This window comes from Pongo abelii, chromosome 9 (genome assembly GCF_028885655.2).
Source record: "Pongo abelii isolate AG06213 chromosome 9, NHGRI_mPonAbe1-v2.0_pri, whole genome shotgun sequence".
Classification (NCBI taxonomy): domain Eukaryota; kingdom Metazoa; phylum Chordata; class Mammalia; order Primates; family Hominidae; genus Pongo; species Pongo abelii.
Window position 1 is genome coordinate 13,240,146 of NC_071994.2, and position 16,921 is coordinate 13,257,066.

General features: G+C 45.3%; 1 protein-coding gene and 2 pseudogenes across 1 annotated transcript in view; all 3 read left to right on the forward strand.

Moving 5' to 3' along the window:
• FADS3 (fatty acid desaturase 3) overlaps nt 1-16,921 on the forward strand; it is a 227,842-nt gene that overhangs the window by 102,844 nt on the left and 108,077 nt on the right. The window lies entirely within an intron of this gene.
• On the forward strand, nt 12,111-12,657 carry LOC103891807 (prostaglandin E synthase 3-like; annotated as a pseudogene).
• LOC112135410 (fatty acid-binding protein 5-like) lies at nt 13,546-15,545 on the forward strand (annotated as a pseudogene).

Here is a 16,921-nt window from a genome sequence, read left to right on the forward strand (position 1 = left end):
ATGATTTTGAACTCTGGTAGGGAAAGACACCATCAGTGAAGTTCCATGACAAACAACAGATAGGAAAAAATATGTTACAATTAATATCTTTACAAATGAATGAAAAAAGACTATCATCCCCATAGAAAAATGAAGCCTGGCACAGTGGCTCACGCCTATAATCCCAGCACCTTGGAAGGCCGAGGCTGGTGGATCACTTGAGGTCAGGAGTTCAAAAGCAGCCTGACCAACATGGTGAAAACTCCCTGTCTACTTAAAATACAAAAATTAGCTGGGCATGGTGGTGAGCACCTGTAATTCCAGCTACTCCAGAGGCTGAAGCACGAGAATTGCCTGAACCCGGGAGGCAGAGGTTGCAGTGAGCCGAGATTGTGCCACTGCACTCCAGCCTGGATAACAGAGCAAGACTCCGTCTCAGAAAAAAAAAAAAAAAAAAAAAGGCGTGGGGCGGGGGATATGAACAGATAGATTAAGAAATAAAAATAATGAGTGACCTATGAAAAGAGGCCCATCTCAGCCAGGTGCAGTGGCTCACACCTGTAATCCCAGCACTTTGGGAGGCCGAAGCGGGTGGATCACTTGAGGTCAGGAGTTCGAGACCAGCCTGACCAACATGGTGAAACCCTGTCTCTACTAAAAATACAAAAAATTAGTCGGGCGTGGTGGTGCATGCCTGTAATCCCAGCTATTCCAGAGGCTGAGGTGAGAGAATCGCTTGAACCCAGGAGATGGAGGTTGCAGTGAGCCAAGATCGTGCCATTGCACTCCAGCCTGGGTGACAGAGCGAGACTCCATCTCAAAGAAAAAAAAAAGAGGCCCATCTCATTAGTGACCAAAGGAATGCAATATAAAACATCAACGAGAAATGTTTTGGGTTATACTGACAAAGATCTCTTAAAAATGGACAATATTCAACATTTGTGAGGATGTCATTACCAATGAATAGTTGCCTTAACTAGTTCAAAGTTTGTGGAGGGCAATTTCATAATATATAATGAAATGTAAAACATATCGGCCGGGTGCAGTGGCTCATGCCTGTAAGCCCAGCACTTGGGAGGCCAAGGCAGGTGGATCACCTAAAGTCGGGAGTTTAAGACCAGCCTGGCCAACATGGTGAAACCCTGTCTCTACTAAAAATACAAAATAATCCGGGTGTGGTGGCCCATGCCTATAATCCCAGCTACTCGGGAGGCTGAGGCAGTAGAATCGCTTGAACCCGGGAGGTGGAGGTTGCGGTGAACCAGGATCACACAATTGCACTCCAGCCTGGCCAACAAGAGCGAAACTCCATCTCACAAAAAAAAATGTAGCTTTTGACCCCGTAGTTCTACTTCTAGGAATTTATTCTAAGGAAACACCTGGACAAGTGCCTAAGGGTGTGTATACAAGGAAGGCCATGTTGTAATTGGAACATAATTAGAAACACCCAAATGTCCTCCACGGGGACTTGGCACTCTCCGGCTTTCTATTTGGACTTTCCAATAAACATGTAAACACGCTGACACCTGGAGTATCTGTAAACACCTCCTCCACTCCCTGTCCCCAAGTTCACTTCACTGCCAGACTTGCCGCAAGCCCACATCTCTCAGCGCCTTGCAACCATCTCTGGTTACATCTGTGCCTGTCTCTTCCATGCCACTGCTCTCACTAAGGTCATCATCATGAACCCCAGTAGCCTGGCCTCTGTCCACAGCCTCTCAGAAGCTTTTTGTTGTTGTTGTTTTGTTGTCTTGAGACAGAGTCTCGCTCTGTTGCCCAGGCTGGAGTGCAATGGTGTGGTCTCCCTCACTGCAACCTCCACCTCCCGGGTTCAAGTGATTCTCCTGCCTCAGCCTCCCAAGTAGCTGGGATTACAGGCACGGACCACTACGTTCAGCTAGTTTTTGTATTTTTTTAGTAGAGACGGGGTATCATCATGTTGGCCAGGCTGGTCTCAAACTCCTGACCTCAAGTGATCCACCCACCTCACCTTCCAAAGTCCTGGGATTACAGGCATAAACCACTGCACCGGGCCTCTCAGAAGCTTTTGACACTTGTGCACTTTCTCCTTCTTAAACCACGCTTTTGCCCTGGCGGCCGTGAGCCTGTCCTCCCCTGTTCCCTCTCCCATCCTGAATGCTCTTCCCAGGCTCCCTCGCCACCTCCTTTCCACTGCCCAGCACCCCGTTATGGGCATTCCTCAGGGCTCTGTCCCAGGACACCCTTCTCACTCTCCCCAGGTGGCTTCCATCACCACCTAAGGGCCCAGGGCCCCCCAGACCTGAGTCTCTCCAGAGCTCTGTCTCCAGCGGCTGAGTGAACAGCTTTGCCCGGTGTCACACACGTTTCTCAGACTCAGAACACCCAAACCTAAGCTCATATTCCCTCCACCTGCCCCTGCACCTCTCTTTCCTTCTCTTGGCCAATGGTACCACTGTTTGTCCAAAACAGCAATCGCTATTGGTTTCCCGCTGCCTCGCCATGTTCAATCCACATAAGGCCTGTCTATCCATGTGATGCCACCCCACCCAGACCACAATGCAGCCAGAGGGTCCTTCATGGCAAGCCCACTCATGCCCCTTTGCTACTTAAAATGGGTCCAGGTTCCTTACTCCCCTTAGAATAAAGTCCAAACCCCTGACCATGGCCCCCACGCCCAGGCCCCTATCTGTGTGTCTAGCTTCCTTCTTACCACTCCCCATCTCGCCTCCAGCCCTCTCTACTAAACATCCTATCCCACAGCCTTCCCTCTAGGTTCTCCAGGGTCCTCCCCTTCTCCCACCCTCACGGTCCTGTGCACTGTCCTGCTTTCCAGAAGATGGGGAAACTGCCAGGACAAGCACTGAGTCCTGTGCACCCCTGGATAGACAAAAAAGACTCACATTTCTCCAGAAGTTCATCAACACAGCAAAAAGCAAAAGAGAGAGGGGAAGAGAGAGACAGGAAAAGAGAGAGAGAAAGAAGAAGAGAGAGAGAGAGAGGGACCTCCTCCATGGCAGGAGGTCCAGGGCTATTCATTCACAGAGGTAGGCAAACCGAGACCCACCCGGCATCAGGGCTCCTGGCTCCCCTTCCCTTGTGGGGCTGAGCTCCAGAGATTGACCCAAGGCTTGGGAAGTGGTTCCTCGGTCACTGATGACACCCACCCTGCAGACCTGTGTATTCTGTAAGGCAAGGATCCGCTGCCTTTCAGGGAGACTAATGAGGGGTGCCTTGCTCAGTCTTCTGGCTAAGAGCTATAGTGGGCTGTGGCCTAACTGCCAGAAGATAGTGGGGAACTTATTACAGAATTTTGACAAGATTTCAGGAAACCGCAATGAAAAGGGGAACTCCAAAACTCACACTGGAAGTTCCTCACCTTGGATCTAGCCAAGCGGATCCACCTCCTCTTCTCTGCTTTACGAAACCTAGGTCTGCTCTCTCTGAACCTATAAAATCCAGCAAACCCTGTCTTCTGAATAAGTCACAGCTCCTCTGAGTCCTGGGTCCCTGAGAACTACATTCTATTTATTTATTTAGAGACAGGGCCTCACTCTGTTACCCAGGCTGGAGTGCAGTGGTGCAATCATGGCTCACTGCATCCTTAGCCTCCCGGCTGAAGCCATTCTCCCACCTCAGCCTCCCCAGTAGCTGGGACCACTGGTACACACCACCACACCTGGCTAATTTTTGTTTTGTTTGTTTGTTTGTTCGTAGAGATGGGGTTTCTCCATGTTGCTCAGGCTGGTCTTGAACTCCTGGGCTCAGGTGATCCTCCCACATCAGCCTCCCAGAGGGCTGGAATTACAGGCGTGAGCCACTGCACCCAACCCCAAGAACTACATTCTTGAGACTCTGCCAGCATTAGAGGAACAGGCTCCAGCTCACCCCAACTCCAGGAACCCTCCCCTTATTAGGACTCACATTAGCAGGTCGGGTTGTGTCTCACTGGCCATTGGGACTGGAAACAACTCCCTTGTCTGGATGCAGGAAGCCAGACTCCATCACGCCCAGGAGTTCAAGGGGCCCACAGTCCCTTCCCCTGGCTCAGCTGTGCCCAGAAAAGCCTTGGAAAACAGCCAGTTCTGTATTCACCCTGAGACGCCTGGGCTTACTAAGACTTAGCTGCTAGGCCTTCTGGGAAGTTGCTCACTTGCCAGCGACCCCAAAGCCCTTGTCAGTTTATTCCTCCAGCCTGGAAGCCTGGGACCAGATTGTCCTTAACCTTCAGAATCCACTTACAGCATTCACAGGAGTTCCAGAAAAGCTTGGAACCCACACTGACTAGCAATGATGAATGCCTTCTGTGAGTGCCCTAAGAACGTGGGAGGAAGCTTTCCTGCACATCAGGGAAGGGTGGGCACCCAGTGACTATCCCATTGCTGTGCCTCTAGGGGCCAGTATCTCTGAGGGTATGCAAGGCCATGCCCAGGTCCTCACCCCATCTCCTGTCATAGTGGCACTTAAGTGGAAGACTCTAAGACACGGTGTTCCCACAAACAGAGGACTCCTAAGAGGTAATGGTGTCAAACCTAAAAGGCTGGCTGGGTATGGTAGCTCATGCCTGAAATCCCAGCACTTTGGTGGGGCTGAGGTGGGTGGATCACTTGAGGCCAGGAGTTTGAGACCAACCTTGGCAACACAGCAAGACTCTGTCTCTACAAAAAATTTAAAAGGTAGCTGGGTGTTGCATGCCTGTAACTCCAGGTACTTGGGAGGCTGAGTTAGGAGGATCACTTGAACCCAGGAGTTCAAGGTTACAATGAGCTATGATTGCACCACTGGGTGACAGAGCAAGATCCCATCTCTGAAAATAATAACATCAACAACAAAAAGTCAAAAGGCTATTCCAATGGTTGCCATGGAATGACATTTATGACCCGAGTAACAAACACCTAGACTTAATTCCCAACACATCTCCAGAAGTGCCTGAGCAGGTAATGATTGCCTCACTTATTTATTCATTCTTCAGCATCTATAAGCCAAGGACAGTGTTAAGTTTTCAGGAGTAGAAGTTGATGTCACAAATATGCTTGAATATAGTTCCCGTGGTTTCCCTGATGCTAAAGGCTAATGCAAGGACATCAGGACCAAGTTTAAGATTCCCAGAACCCCAAGGATAAGCAGCCGCCATATCTGAGTTTCAATCATTCTTAAACATTTTTTGTAGAGATGGGATCTCGCTACGCTGTCCAGGCTGGTCTCAAACTCTTGGCCTCATGCGATCTTCCCACCTTGGCTTTCCAAAGTGCTGGGATTACAAGTGTGAGCCACCATGCCCAGCCCAATTCTTTAAAAAGACACCCCTTCAGATATTTTTATACTGAATGTGAAGTGGACATTATCCCAACTTGAGGCTTGGAGAGATTAAGAAACTAGTCCAGGGTCACACAGATAAGTTTGAAAGCTGGCTTTAGATCCTGGCCCTGTCTGCCTCTAAAACCTATGCATGCTCTTTGCCCCATGGCTCAAAGCCCTTGAGAGAAGATATTCTTAGTGCCAACCCTGACACTTAGAAACCTTATGTGGAAAAAAAAGGGGGGGCTTCTCCCAGGGGCTGGGGAAGATGGGGAGAGACTGCCTATGGGTACAGGATTTCCTTTCAGGGTGGTAAAAATGTTTTGGAACTAGATAGAGGTATTGTTGCACAACATCATGAATGTCCTAAATACCATGACTTGTGCACTTTAAAAATGGTTAATTTTCTGTTACAGGAATTTTTATCTCAATTTAAAGAAGAAATTGTAAATAAAAAGTCTTCTCTTTAAGAGGCTGGGCATTGTGGCTGCCACCTCTGCTGAGACAGTAAGGGATTTGGCTTTTGAGTACAGACAGCCTTCCTGTTAATTTCCCTCAATAATCTGTCTCTAGACATTTCTGACACATTGATCTGAACCACTTTTCAATACCCTTGTCTGCTGATTCCATTATTTGTCAACACGGAGTCTGTTTCTATTCATATTTTCCCTAAGTCTTAGTGTTCCAGAACATCCAGCATGAAGTTCACATATTCTCACATGACTGAATTCCACAGATTTTATTCAGGGCAAGTGAGAAAAGCAGATTCCATTGTTCTTACAGGCACCAAGGATCAGAAGTCAAAAGTCGGCTTATGGGTTCTGGCTCAGGGAATAATTTCAGGACAAAACTGCAGAGGTCGCTCGTTAGACCAGGATTACATAGGCCTTTTGTTGTTGCTGTTGCTGTTGTTTCACCTTAGCAATATTACTCCATTGTTTAAAAAGCTTTCATGAACCACAGTATCTCATTCCTAGAAACCCTCACCTTCTTGCTGAAATGAGGGCGTGAGCAGAGGACCAGGGATAAGAGCTATGTGCCTGGGTCAGGCCAAGGCCTCTGAGCAGAAGAGGGGCAGCCAGCAACATCGTTTCCATCCTTAGCTCATCTTGACTGTCTTAGTCCATTTGGGCTGCTATGACAAAATACTATAGACTGAGTGGCTTCTAAACAACAAACATGTATTTCTAAGTCCTGATGGCAGGGAAGTCCAAGGCACCATCAGATTCAATATTGGACAGCCCACTTCCTGGTTCATAGATGGTATCTTTTCATTGTAGCCTCGTGTGGTGGAAGGGACAGGAAGCTCTCTCTGGCCTCTTTTATGAGGACAGTAATCCCATTCCTGAGGGCTCAGCTCCCATGACCTAATCACCCCCTCAAAGTCCCCACCTCCAAGTACTATCACCTTGGGGGTTAAGCTTTCAATATACGAATTTTGGGGGGACACACATATTCAGGCTATAGCATTGACCAAGTCACAGGAGAGTCTCAAGTCAGGAGGACTGCACAGAGAACTGCAGGAGGATCTCCTCAAGTCTCTGGCTGAGTGGTGGTATGAACACACATGAGCGGAAATGACTCAAGGCCAGGGGAAGAACCACCAGCCAGCTGGAAGCCAAATGATTTCTGGAGCACACATAAAGCCAAGATGTTTCTAGTAGCTGAGTGGAAAGACCTTACAATCACACAGGGCAGTGCCATAGTAGTGGGAATGAGTTAACCCTGGATTAAAGGCTGCTATGGATCCACTCTAACAAAGCTTAAAAACAAGTCTCAAAAGCATCAATCAGATTCCAAGTCACTAACTGCATGCCAGAACAAAGGCCAACATCATTTAAGTGAACACAACAAATCCATCATCTAACAGTATAAAACTGACACTGTCTGGCAGCCAATCAAATATTACTACACATGCAAAGAATCAGCAAGTGTGGCTCATATCCTGGGCCATACTTAAAAAACTTTCATGAACCACAGTATCTCATTCCTAGGAACCTCTACCTTCCTGGAGAAAAATTGATGCATAGAAACAGACTCGGTGTTGACAAATAACAGAATTAGCAGACAAGGGTATTGAAAGAGCTATCAAAAATATGCTCCATATTTTCAAGAAGTTAGAGGAAAATGGGAACAAGATGAAAGAAATGAAAGATATGTTTTTAAAGATCCAAATGGAACTTCTAGAAAAGGAAACTACAGTGTCTGAGAGGAACACTAGATTGAATGGGATAAACAGCAGATTAGACATTGTAGAAGAAAAGATCAGTGAGCTTGAAGGCATAGCAATAGAAGCTACCCAAAATGAAGAATGGAGAGAAAAAAGACTGACAAAATATGAACAGATCATCAGTGAACCACTCTAACATACGTGTTATTAGAGTCACAGAAGGAGGGGAGAGAAGGGGGCAAAATAGAAAAAATAGCTGAAGAAATAATCAGGCCACTTTTTGCTGAAAACCCTTCAATAATTTTCCGTGTGCCTTAAAGCAGTGCCCACAGTCCTTATATTGACCTGCAAGATCCTACTAGCCTCCCTGCTGCCTCTCCAATCTCAGTTCCACCACTCATTCCACCCACTTCACTCCAGCCGTGCCAGGCTTCTCTCGACTCTGTGAAATTCCTCCTCTCCTGGGCTTTCCCACATGCTGTACCCTCTACCAGAAGGCTCTCCTGACTCTCAGTTGACTTCTACTCCTCCTTTGGATCTGAGCTAAATACCACATACCACTTCCTCAGAGAAGCCCTCCCTGACTTCCCAACCAGACATGGTCCTCTCAGCACCCTTAACACTCACACTTCTCCATGGCAGCATTTGGTACATTTCAGATGAATTAATTATGGTTTTAATCTCTTCTTCCTTACAGTCTTGTTCATGGCCACATTCTTAGTGCTTAGCCTAGTGCCCCAGCCCCCCAAGTAGAAAGTGAAAGAGATGAAACTTCTTTGCCTTGGTTTGTCTCTCTCTTAAACTGTGTTTGCAGTGGTAAGCAATTACCTGGTGGGACTTCTACCTCCTCGGCATGGAGTGGCTGTCTCAATGCAGTCCATGGTAGCCCCTCTTCTATCTGCTGGCAAATACTGTCTTTTCTATGAGCAAATGGGCCAGGGGAGCCCTTGGAGAGGGCCACAGATATCCATCTGTATTAGTAAGAGCTCTCCAGGAAAAACAGAACCAATGGGATTGGGGGCAGGGGGAGAAAATTGGCTCACAGCATTATACAGGCTGACAAGTTCAAAGTCTGCAGAGTGATGGCTGGGCGCAATGGCTCATGCCTGTAATCCCAGCACTTTGGGAGGCCGAGACTGGCTGACCACCTGAGGTCAGGAGTTCAAGACCAGCCTGGCTAACATGGTGAATCCCGTTAACTACTAAAAATACAAAAATTAGCCAGGTGTGGTGGCAGTGCCTGTAATCTCAGCTACGCGGGAGTCTGAGGCAGGAGAATCACTTGAACCCAGGAGGCGGAGGTTGCAGTGAGCCCAGATTGCGACACTGCACTCCAGCCTGGGCAATAAGAGCGAAACTCCATCTCAAAAAAAAAAAAAACTCTGCAGGGTGGACAGGCTGGAGACCTAGGGAAGGGCTGATGTTGCTGTTCAAGTCTGAGGTCCTGTCTTCTGACAGAATTCCTTCCTGCTCAGGGGAGGTCAGTCTTTGTTGTATTAAGACCTTCAACTGATTGGATGAGGGGTACCTCCTTAATGGAGGGCAATCTGCTTTACTCAATACCACTAGCCTAAATATTAATTCATCCAAAAAACACCTTTATGGAAACATTCAGAATAATGTTTGACCTGATGTCTTGGGCACTGTGACCCAGCCAAGCTGACACATAAAATTAACCCTCATACCATCTAAGAACGAACGCTTCTCTGCACAGCAAAGGAAACTATCATCAGCATGTACAGGCAACCTACAGAATGGGAGAAAATTTTTGCAATCTACCCATCTGACAAAGGTCTTATATCCAGAATCTACAAGGAATTTAAACAAATTTACAAGAAAAAAAAAAAAAGCCCCATCAGAAAGTGGGCAAAGGATATGAACAGACACTTCTCAAAAGAAGACAATTTATGAGGCCAACAAACACATGAATAAAAAGCTCATCATCACTGGTCGTCAGAGAAATGCAAGTCAAAACCACAATGAGATACCATCTCACGCCAGTTAGAATGGCGATTATTAAAAAGTCAAGAAACAAAAGATGTTGGCAAGGCTGTGGAGAAATAGGAATGCTTTTGCACTGTTGGGAGTGTAAATTAGTTCAACCATTGTGGAAGATAGTGTGGCAATTCCTCAAGGATCTAGAACCAGAAATACTATTTGACCCAGCAATCCCATTACTGGGTATATACCCAAAGGATTATAAATCATTCTACTATAAAGACATGTGCACACATATGTTTACTGCAGCACTATTTACAATACCAAAGATGTGGAACTAACTCAAATGCCCATCAATGATAGACTGGATAAAGAAAATGTGGCACATATACACCATGGAATACTATGCAGCCATAAAAAAGAATGAGTTAATGTCCTTTGCAGGGACATGGATGAAGCTGGAAGGCATCATTCTCAGCAAACTAACACAGGAACAGAAAACCAAACACCGCATGTTCTCACTTATAAGTGAGGGTTGAAAAATGAGAACACATGGACACAGGGAGGGGAATATCACACACTGGGGCCTGTCAGGGATTGGGGGGCAAGGGGAGGGAGAGCATTAGGACAAATACCAAATGTATGAGGGGCTTAAAACCTAGATGATGGGTTGATAGGTGCAGCAAACCACCATGGTACATGTATACCTATGTAACAAACCTGCACGTTCTGCACATGTATCCCAGAACTTAAAGTAAAATAAAATAAAAAAATTAGAGCAAGGACTGCTTTATGTTAGCTTTACACATTCAGAAAAAAAAAAAAAAAGAGAATGAATGCTTCAGACACACCCTGCCTGTGAAACCTCTCCCATCCCCATGAATGCACCCAAAACACTTTGGGCCTTTGTTATGGAAATTATACCCTGCTTGAGTCTGTCTCCCTCTATGTAAATGGAGTGACGGGTCAATCTTACTCATTTCTGTGCCCCCAAATCACAGTCGACACAGATAAACACTTGCTAAGTTGAATGGCATGAATTAACATCAGGGCACACGCTTTGACGAGGTCTTTCTAGACTCGCCAACCTACGCCCAGGGCTCACATTTACCTGGAGAAGCAAAGGGAAGTCAAAGGAGCCAGGTGAGGCTGGAGCGCTGGGTCCAGACCCCTTACAATGCCTTGTGGAGGCTGAAGCTACTCTGTGGTGGATGCTAATCTGACATCTTGACTTCTGATTAACCCCAGCTCTGGGAAGGCCTCTAAGATTTCCAGTTCCTTGCGTAATAGCACATACTTTCCATGAATCCTGACCTTAGGTCTAAACCTTAATGTTATTGTACTTTGATTATCTTACACATTCCTTCTGAATCACACATACTCTTCACCTATGGTATATAAGCCCCGGATCTGGGAGTAATGGCACAGGATCCACCATCTTGTCTTCCTGCCGCCAGAGACACAAACATGGCTTCTGTTCCTAAGTGCCTATTAAATGTTTCTTTCTAAGAAACTGGATCTGTTAGCCTCTTTGGCCTCTCAGCTCCCTCAGACTTTTGGGGGTAGGCTTACATAGACCTGCCCACAACAAAACACACCTCCCCCACCAACCCCAACTGGCTGTGGGGCCTTAACAGCTGATGGAGACACTCATTAATCCCTGCTACGCTGATTCCATGATTAAGGACACAAGCCTTCACCATAAGGCACTAGATACAGGATACGGGCTTTGGAGTCCACATAATAGGAGTCGAATACCAGCTTCTATCTTAAAAAAAAAAAAAAAAAACAGAGAAAGATGAATGATACAATGGAAAAATGGCTAAGGAATGTAAGTCAAATAGCCAAAAATATGCTTAATTTCATTAGTAATTAAATAAATATATATTAAGCAGGGCACAATTTTTCATCTAAGAGATGAACAGAGATATAAAAGAATGATAATATACAATGTCGGGCGAGCTGTAAGCTGCAAGGAAACAAAAAACCCTGCACAGGGGAGCATCATCGAAATGTGTACACCCTTTGAATGAGTAATTCCATTTCTAGGAACTTATCCTATAGAAATTTGCAAAGATATGCCTGTAAGTATGTTCAAAGAAGTACCAGTTTTAAGTACATATAATTTAAAAACACTCATAAAGTGATATATGCAGCTATTTTTTAAATGGCACAGAGCCATATGTTCTAATATAAAATGATATACAATGATATTAAGTGACCACAAGCAAGTTACAAAACATGTCATCTAATCTTTGTTTAAAAAATTAAGATAAGGCCGGGTGCAGTGGCTCATACCTGTAATCCCAGCACTTTGGGAGGCCGAGGTGGGCAGATCACCTGAGGTCAGGAGTTCAAGACCAACCTAGCCAACATGGTGAAATCCCGTCTCTACTAAAAATACAAAAAATTAGCCAGGTGTGGTGGTTGGCGCCTGTAATCCCAGCTACTCGGGAGGCTGAGGCAGGAGAATCGCTTGAACCCAGGAGGCAGAGGTTGCAGTGAGCTGAGATTGCGCCACTGCAGTCCAACCTGGGTAACAAGAGTGAAACTCCATCTCCAAAAATTAAAATTAAAATTAAAATTAAAATAAATATGTCGAGCCTGCCGCTGCCACCGTTGCCTGAAGGCAGCAAGAAGAGACTGAGACCAGGGAGAAAACTCAGGAAAGGAGTCGACTCCCTAGCTGCAGCCGCTGCCAGAGAGGCCCACACACCCATTTCCCCATCCCCCTGCCCCGTTCACAATGCAGCCTGCTTCTGCAAAGCAGTACGATCAATCGAAGGGATTATGTCTTCGTTGAATTTTGTGCTGAAGATAGCAAAGCTGTTCATGGACATTTTGAAAAATCCAAACTTACATTCAGTTGTCTTGGAGGAAATGATCATTTTAAGCATTTAAATGAAATTGATATTTTTCACTCTATTGATCCAAATGATCCTGAGCCTAAAAGAACAGACAGATCAATTTTATGTTGTTTATGAAAAGGAGAATCTGGCAGTCATGGCCAAGGTTAACAAAAAAAAAAAGGGCAAAGCTTAACTGGCTTAGTGTGGACTTCAACAATTTGAAAGACGGAAGATGATTCAGATGAAGACATGTCTAATTTTGATCATTTCTCTGAGATGATGAACAGCATGGGTGGTGGTGAGGTTATAGATTTACCAGAAGTAGATGGAGCAGATGATGACTCACAAGACAGTGATGATGAAAAACTGCTAGATCTAAAGGATATTGTCATCACTTGGATTTTGAGAAAGAAAAATAACTGCTCTGCAAGATTTCAGAATTGAAAGAACTCCTGAATTGATAGCTCCACAGGCATGCTGTATTTGCCTACTTTAACCCATTTTTCAACCTGTTTTGTTTTTGAAAAGGCTTCACAGAGGGTTGATATGTACCATTGTATGGGGCAATTTTAAGTCAGCTAAGGCAACAACCTGATGTATGAAGACTTCCCAGATTTCCAGGAAGCTGTTGAGGTCCTAGGCAATTGATGCAGCAGTTGGAATAAATACAAACATCTCACCGAAGTCTCCTTTTCTTCATAGCATAGATACTGACATGATAGGAAGCTCTCAGCTTAGGGAAACAGAACTAAATTTTAGATTATGGAACATGGATGCAGAAGTGGCTGGAACAAATTGGCTGACACCTTACTGGTAACCTGCTATTCCTCTGGTGTTATCCTTCAGGATTTTTCACTAAAGTTTACTTTTCAAAAAATTTACTTCACATGATTCTATGTAAGTGATCACTTGTCAGTGTTCCAGATGCATCTTAGCTAAATCTAGTGAATGCCCTGACTTAGATGTTTTTTTTTAATTATTCATTTGGGCCGCATGCGGTGGCCCACACCTGTAATCCCAGCACTTTGGGAGGCCAAGGCAGGCGGATCACCTGAGTTCAGGACTTCCAGACCAGCCTGGCCAACATGGGGAAACCTTGTCTCTACTAAAAGTACAAAAATTAGCTGCGCATGGTGGCGGGTGCCTGTAATCCCAGCTACTCAGGAGGCTGCGGCAGGAGAATTGCTTGAACCCGGGAGGCGGAGGTTGCAGTGAGCCGAGATCACGCCATTGCACTTCAGCCTGGGTAACAGAGTGAGATTCTGTCTAAAAAAAGAAAAAATATATATACATTTGGCATTGTTTGGCCCTTAAGCTTTTACATCTCTCAGCATGGAGGACGAAGAAAGCTGTACATAGTCGCTTGAGAGTGTGTACATTTAGACCAGATTTGTAGTTGCACTGTCAGTATGGCAAATGAGTAAAAAAAAAGTTTAATACTTTTTTTATTTCTTTTTTGGATTCAGCTTATACCAGAGCTGAAAACCTCAAGTTAAGTTCATGACAGTGGGGATTTTTTTAAACATCTACATTCTTTCTAATAAACTGTTGGAAGACTTAAGAAAAAATAAGATACATATCTACTGGCATATGCGTAGAAAAAGTCTGGAGAAACAGAAATAGAAGCTCTTTCTGGGGATACTTTTACTCTGTTTGGTTTAAATTTGTTAGAATAAGCATGCATCCTGCATACCACCTTCATAATAAAATAAAAGCAATCAAGACTTTAACAACAAATGGGCATCTGGGGCAGGTCCCTTCTAAAGCACCTGTAGGTGCTGGGAGTCACACAGCCCACTGCCCACGCCTGACCCCGCTCTGTGCACTCTGCACGCTGACCCAGGCCACCGCTCAGCAGCTGGAAGGAAGATGATGCCTGATGGACACCAAAGGCTTTGATGAAGACATGAAAGAACTAGCCGTGGGAATAGCTCTGCAAAACATGGGTGCAATGGCCAAACCAGATTGTATCATCTCTCATGATAGCAAAAACCTCACCATAAAAACTGAGAGCACTTTGAAGACAACAGTTTTCTTCTTACACCCTGGTTAGAGAAGTTAGAAGAAACTACAGCTGATGGCAGAAAAACTCTGACTGTCTGTGCTTACAGATGGCGCATTGGTTCAACATCAGGAGAGGGATGGGAAGGAAAAACACAACAACAAGAAAATCAAAAGATGGGAAATCAGTGGTGGACTGTGTCACGAACAATGTCACCTGTACTCAGATCTATGAAAAAGTAGAATATTACACCATGGAATACTATGCAGCCATGAAAAAGGATGAGTTCATGTCCTTTGCAGGGACATGAATGAAGCTGGAAACCATCATTCTCAGCAAACTAACACAAGAACAGGAAACCAAACACCGCATGTTCTCACTCATAATTGGGAGTTGAGCAATGAGAACACATGGACACACGGAGAGGAACATCACACACTAGGGCCTGTTGAGCGGTGGGGGGAGAGGGGAGGGATAGCATTAGGAGAAATACCTAATGTAGATGACAGGTCAACGGGTGCAGCAAACCACCATGGCACGTGTATATCTATGTAACAAACCTGCACGTTCCGCACATGTACCCCAGAACTTAAGGTATAATTTAAGAAAAAAGAAAATGAAAAAAAAAGTAGAATAAAAATTTCACCATCACTTTGGACAGGAATTAGCTATGAAAATAAACAAGCTCAGTTCAATGAGCGGAGCTCCATACTGCTGGGTTGTTTTTTTTCTTCTTCATGACTGTGTTCAATTATCTTTATCACAAACATTTTACATGCAACTATTTCGAAGTGTTGATTTGGTTAGGATCATCCCTTTGGTTAATAAATGTGTCCATGCTAAGAACAAAAACAAATATAAAACAAACAAAACAAAGAATGCAGTGTGTTTCCTTTAGCAGCTATATGGCCTCAGGGCAAGTTACTGACTTCTCTGACTCACAGATTCTTGATTTGTAAAATGGTCAACAAGAATATTGTCAATCTCAGAAAGTCGTTGCCAGAGTTAAATGAGGAAATATATGTGAACGCTCGAGCACAGGGCTTAGCCGATGTCCATGCCTAATAAATGGTCCTCTCTCTCTTCTTTACTCCCTTTATCCCTGTAGCCATGTTCTGTCCCCCTAGGACGTTAGTCCTGAGTCAACGGCCAACTTTGGTTCTCTGTACAGGAACAGTTTGTCTTTCTCTTCCACGTCGCTGGTTTTCATCCTTGGATTGTCATTTTGTGTTTATTAATGACGGCAAGGTTGACTATTCCAGTAGCCAGTGGGCATGTCCTGTTTCCCCAGAGTCTCTTTCTGGACCAGCCCATCTGTGCACCTGGGTAGGTCTTGCTGATTTGTGTGTGTCACGTTAGGATGAATGGGCTGGGAGCTGGCCTTTGGGTTGTGGGAACCTGAAGTGGCAGAACGGAGGGGCTCTCCTCTGGGATGCCAACTCACCATAACTGCCAAAGCTCTCCTTTAGCAGTTCCTTCATCTAGGGCTAAATGGCTGGTGTCTACCAGCACAGGATAAGGGGAGAGGGAGAGGGTGCAAGAGTGTGAGAGTGTGAGCAGCTGATAGATGCAGCTGTTTAGAAGATAGACTTTCATGAATCCCTGGCATGGCCCTGCCGGCTCACTCCCATCCCTGGCCATCCTCCTCTCTGGGACTGATAGTGTGCAATGGGCTAGCTGTATCCTCTCGCATTCCGTTTTTTTTTTTTTTTTTTTTTTTTTGAGATGGAGTTTCCGCTCTGTTGCCCAGGCTGGAGTGCAATGGCATGATCTCAGCTCACAGCAACCTCCGCCTCCTGGGTTTTAAGCGATTGTCCTGCCTCAGCCTCCCAAGTAGCTGGGATTACAGGTGCCCACCACTTCACCTGGCTAATTTTTGTATTTTTAGTAGAGATGGGGTTTCTCAGTGTTGGCCAGGCTGGTCTCGAACTCCTGACCTCAGATGATCTGCCTGCCTCGGCCTCTAAAAGTGTTCTCCCACGCTCATTCTTGGCTGTGGTTTTCTACATTCCACTTCCTCCATCACGATGCTTCTGTTTTCTACCTCCCTGAAATTCATTTAACTCCCTTGTCCACTGAGGGGCCATCCTATTTTCTTCAGTTTTATGAGCTTAGTTTTCCTTCCTTCCTTCCTTCCTTCTTTCCTTCCTTCCTTCCTTCCTTCCTTCCTCCCTCTCTCCCTCCCTCCCTTCCTTCCTTCCATTTTTCTTTCTTCCTTTTCTTTATTTCGCTCTCTCTTTCCTCTTCTTTCTCTTCTCTTCTCTCTTTTCTCTTTTCTTTTCTTCTTTTCTTTCTAGGATCTTGCTCTGTCACCCACGCTGGAGTGCAGTGGTGCAATCACAGCTCACTGCAGCTTTGAATTCCTGGGCTCAAGTGATCCTTCAACCTCAGCTTCCCATTGTTCCTTTTCCTAATTTTAATGGCAAATCAGGAGGTGAGAAAGACAAACAAGTGTTTGGTTTGCTACACTGCAAAGGATGTCCAGACTAGTCTTTTAAAAGGCTGACTTCTTTTCTGACTTCTTTTCATTTGAAGGTTTTGATCCATGCCAAAGTTCCCATGTCCCAGAAGAGGTACTACTTGCTGTTATGAACATTGACACCCTTATATAAATGCAGGCTGTTGAGCACACCTTCTGATCCACCTTGATGGATCAGTCTAGATGTCATGCACCATAGGAGTTGCTGTGCATGCATAACTCGCTTA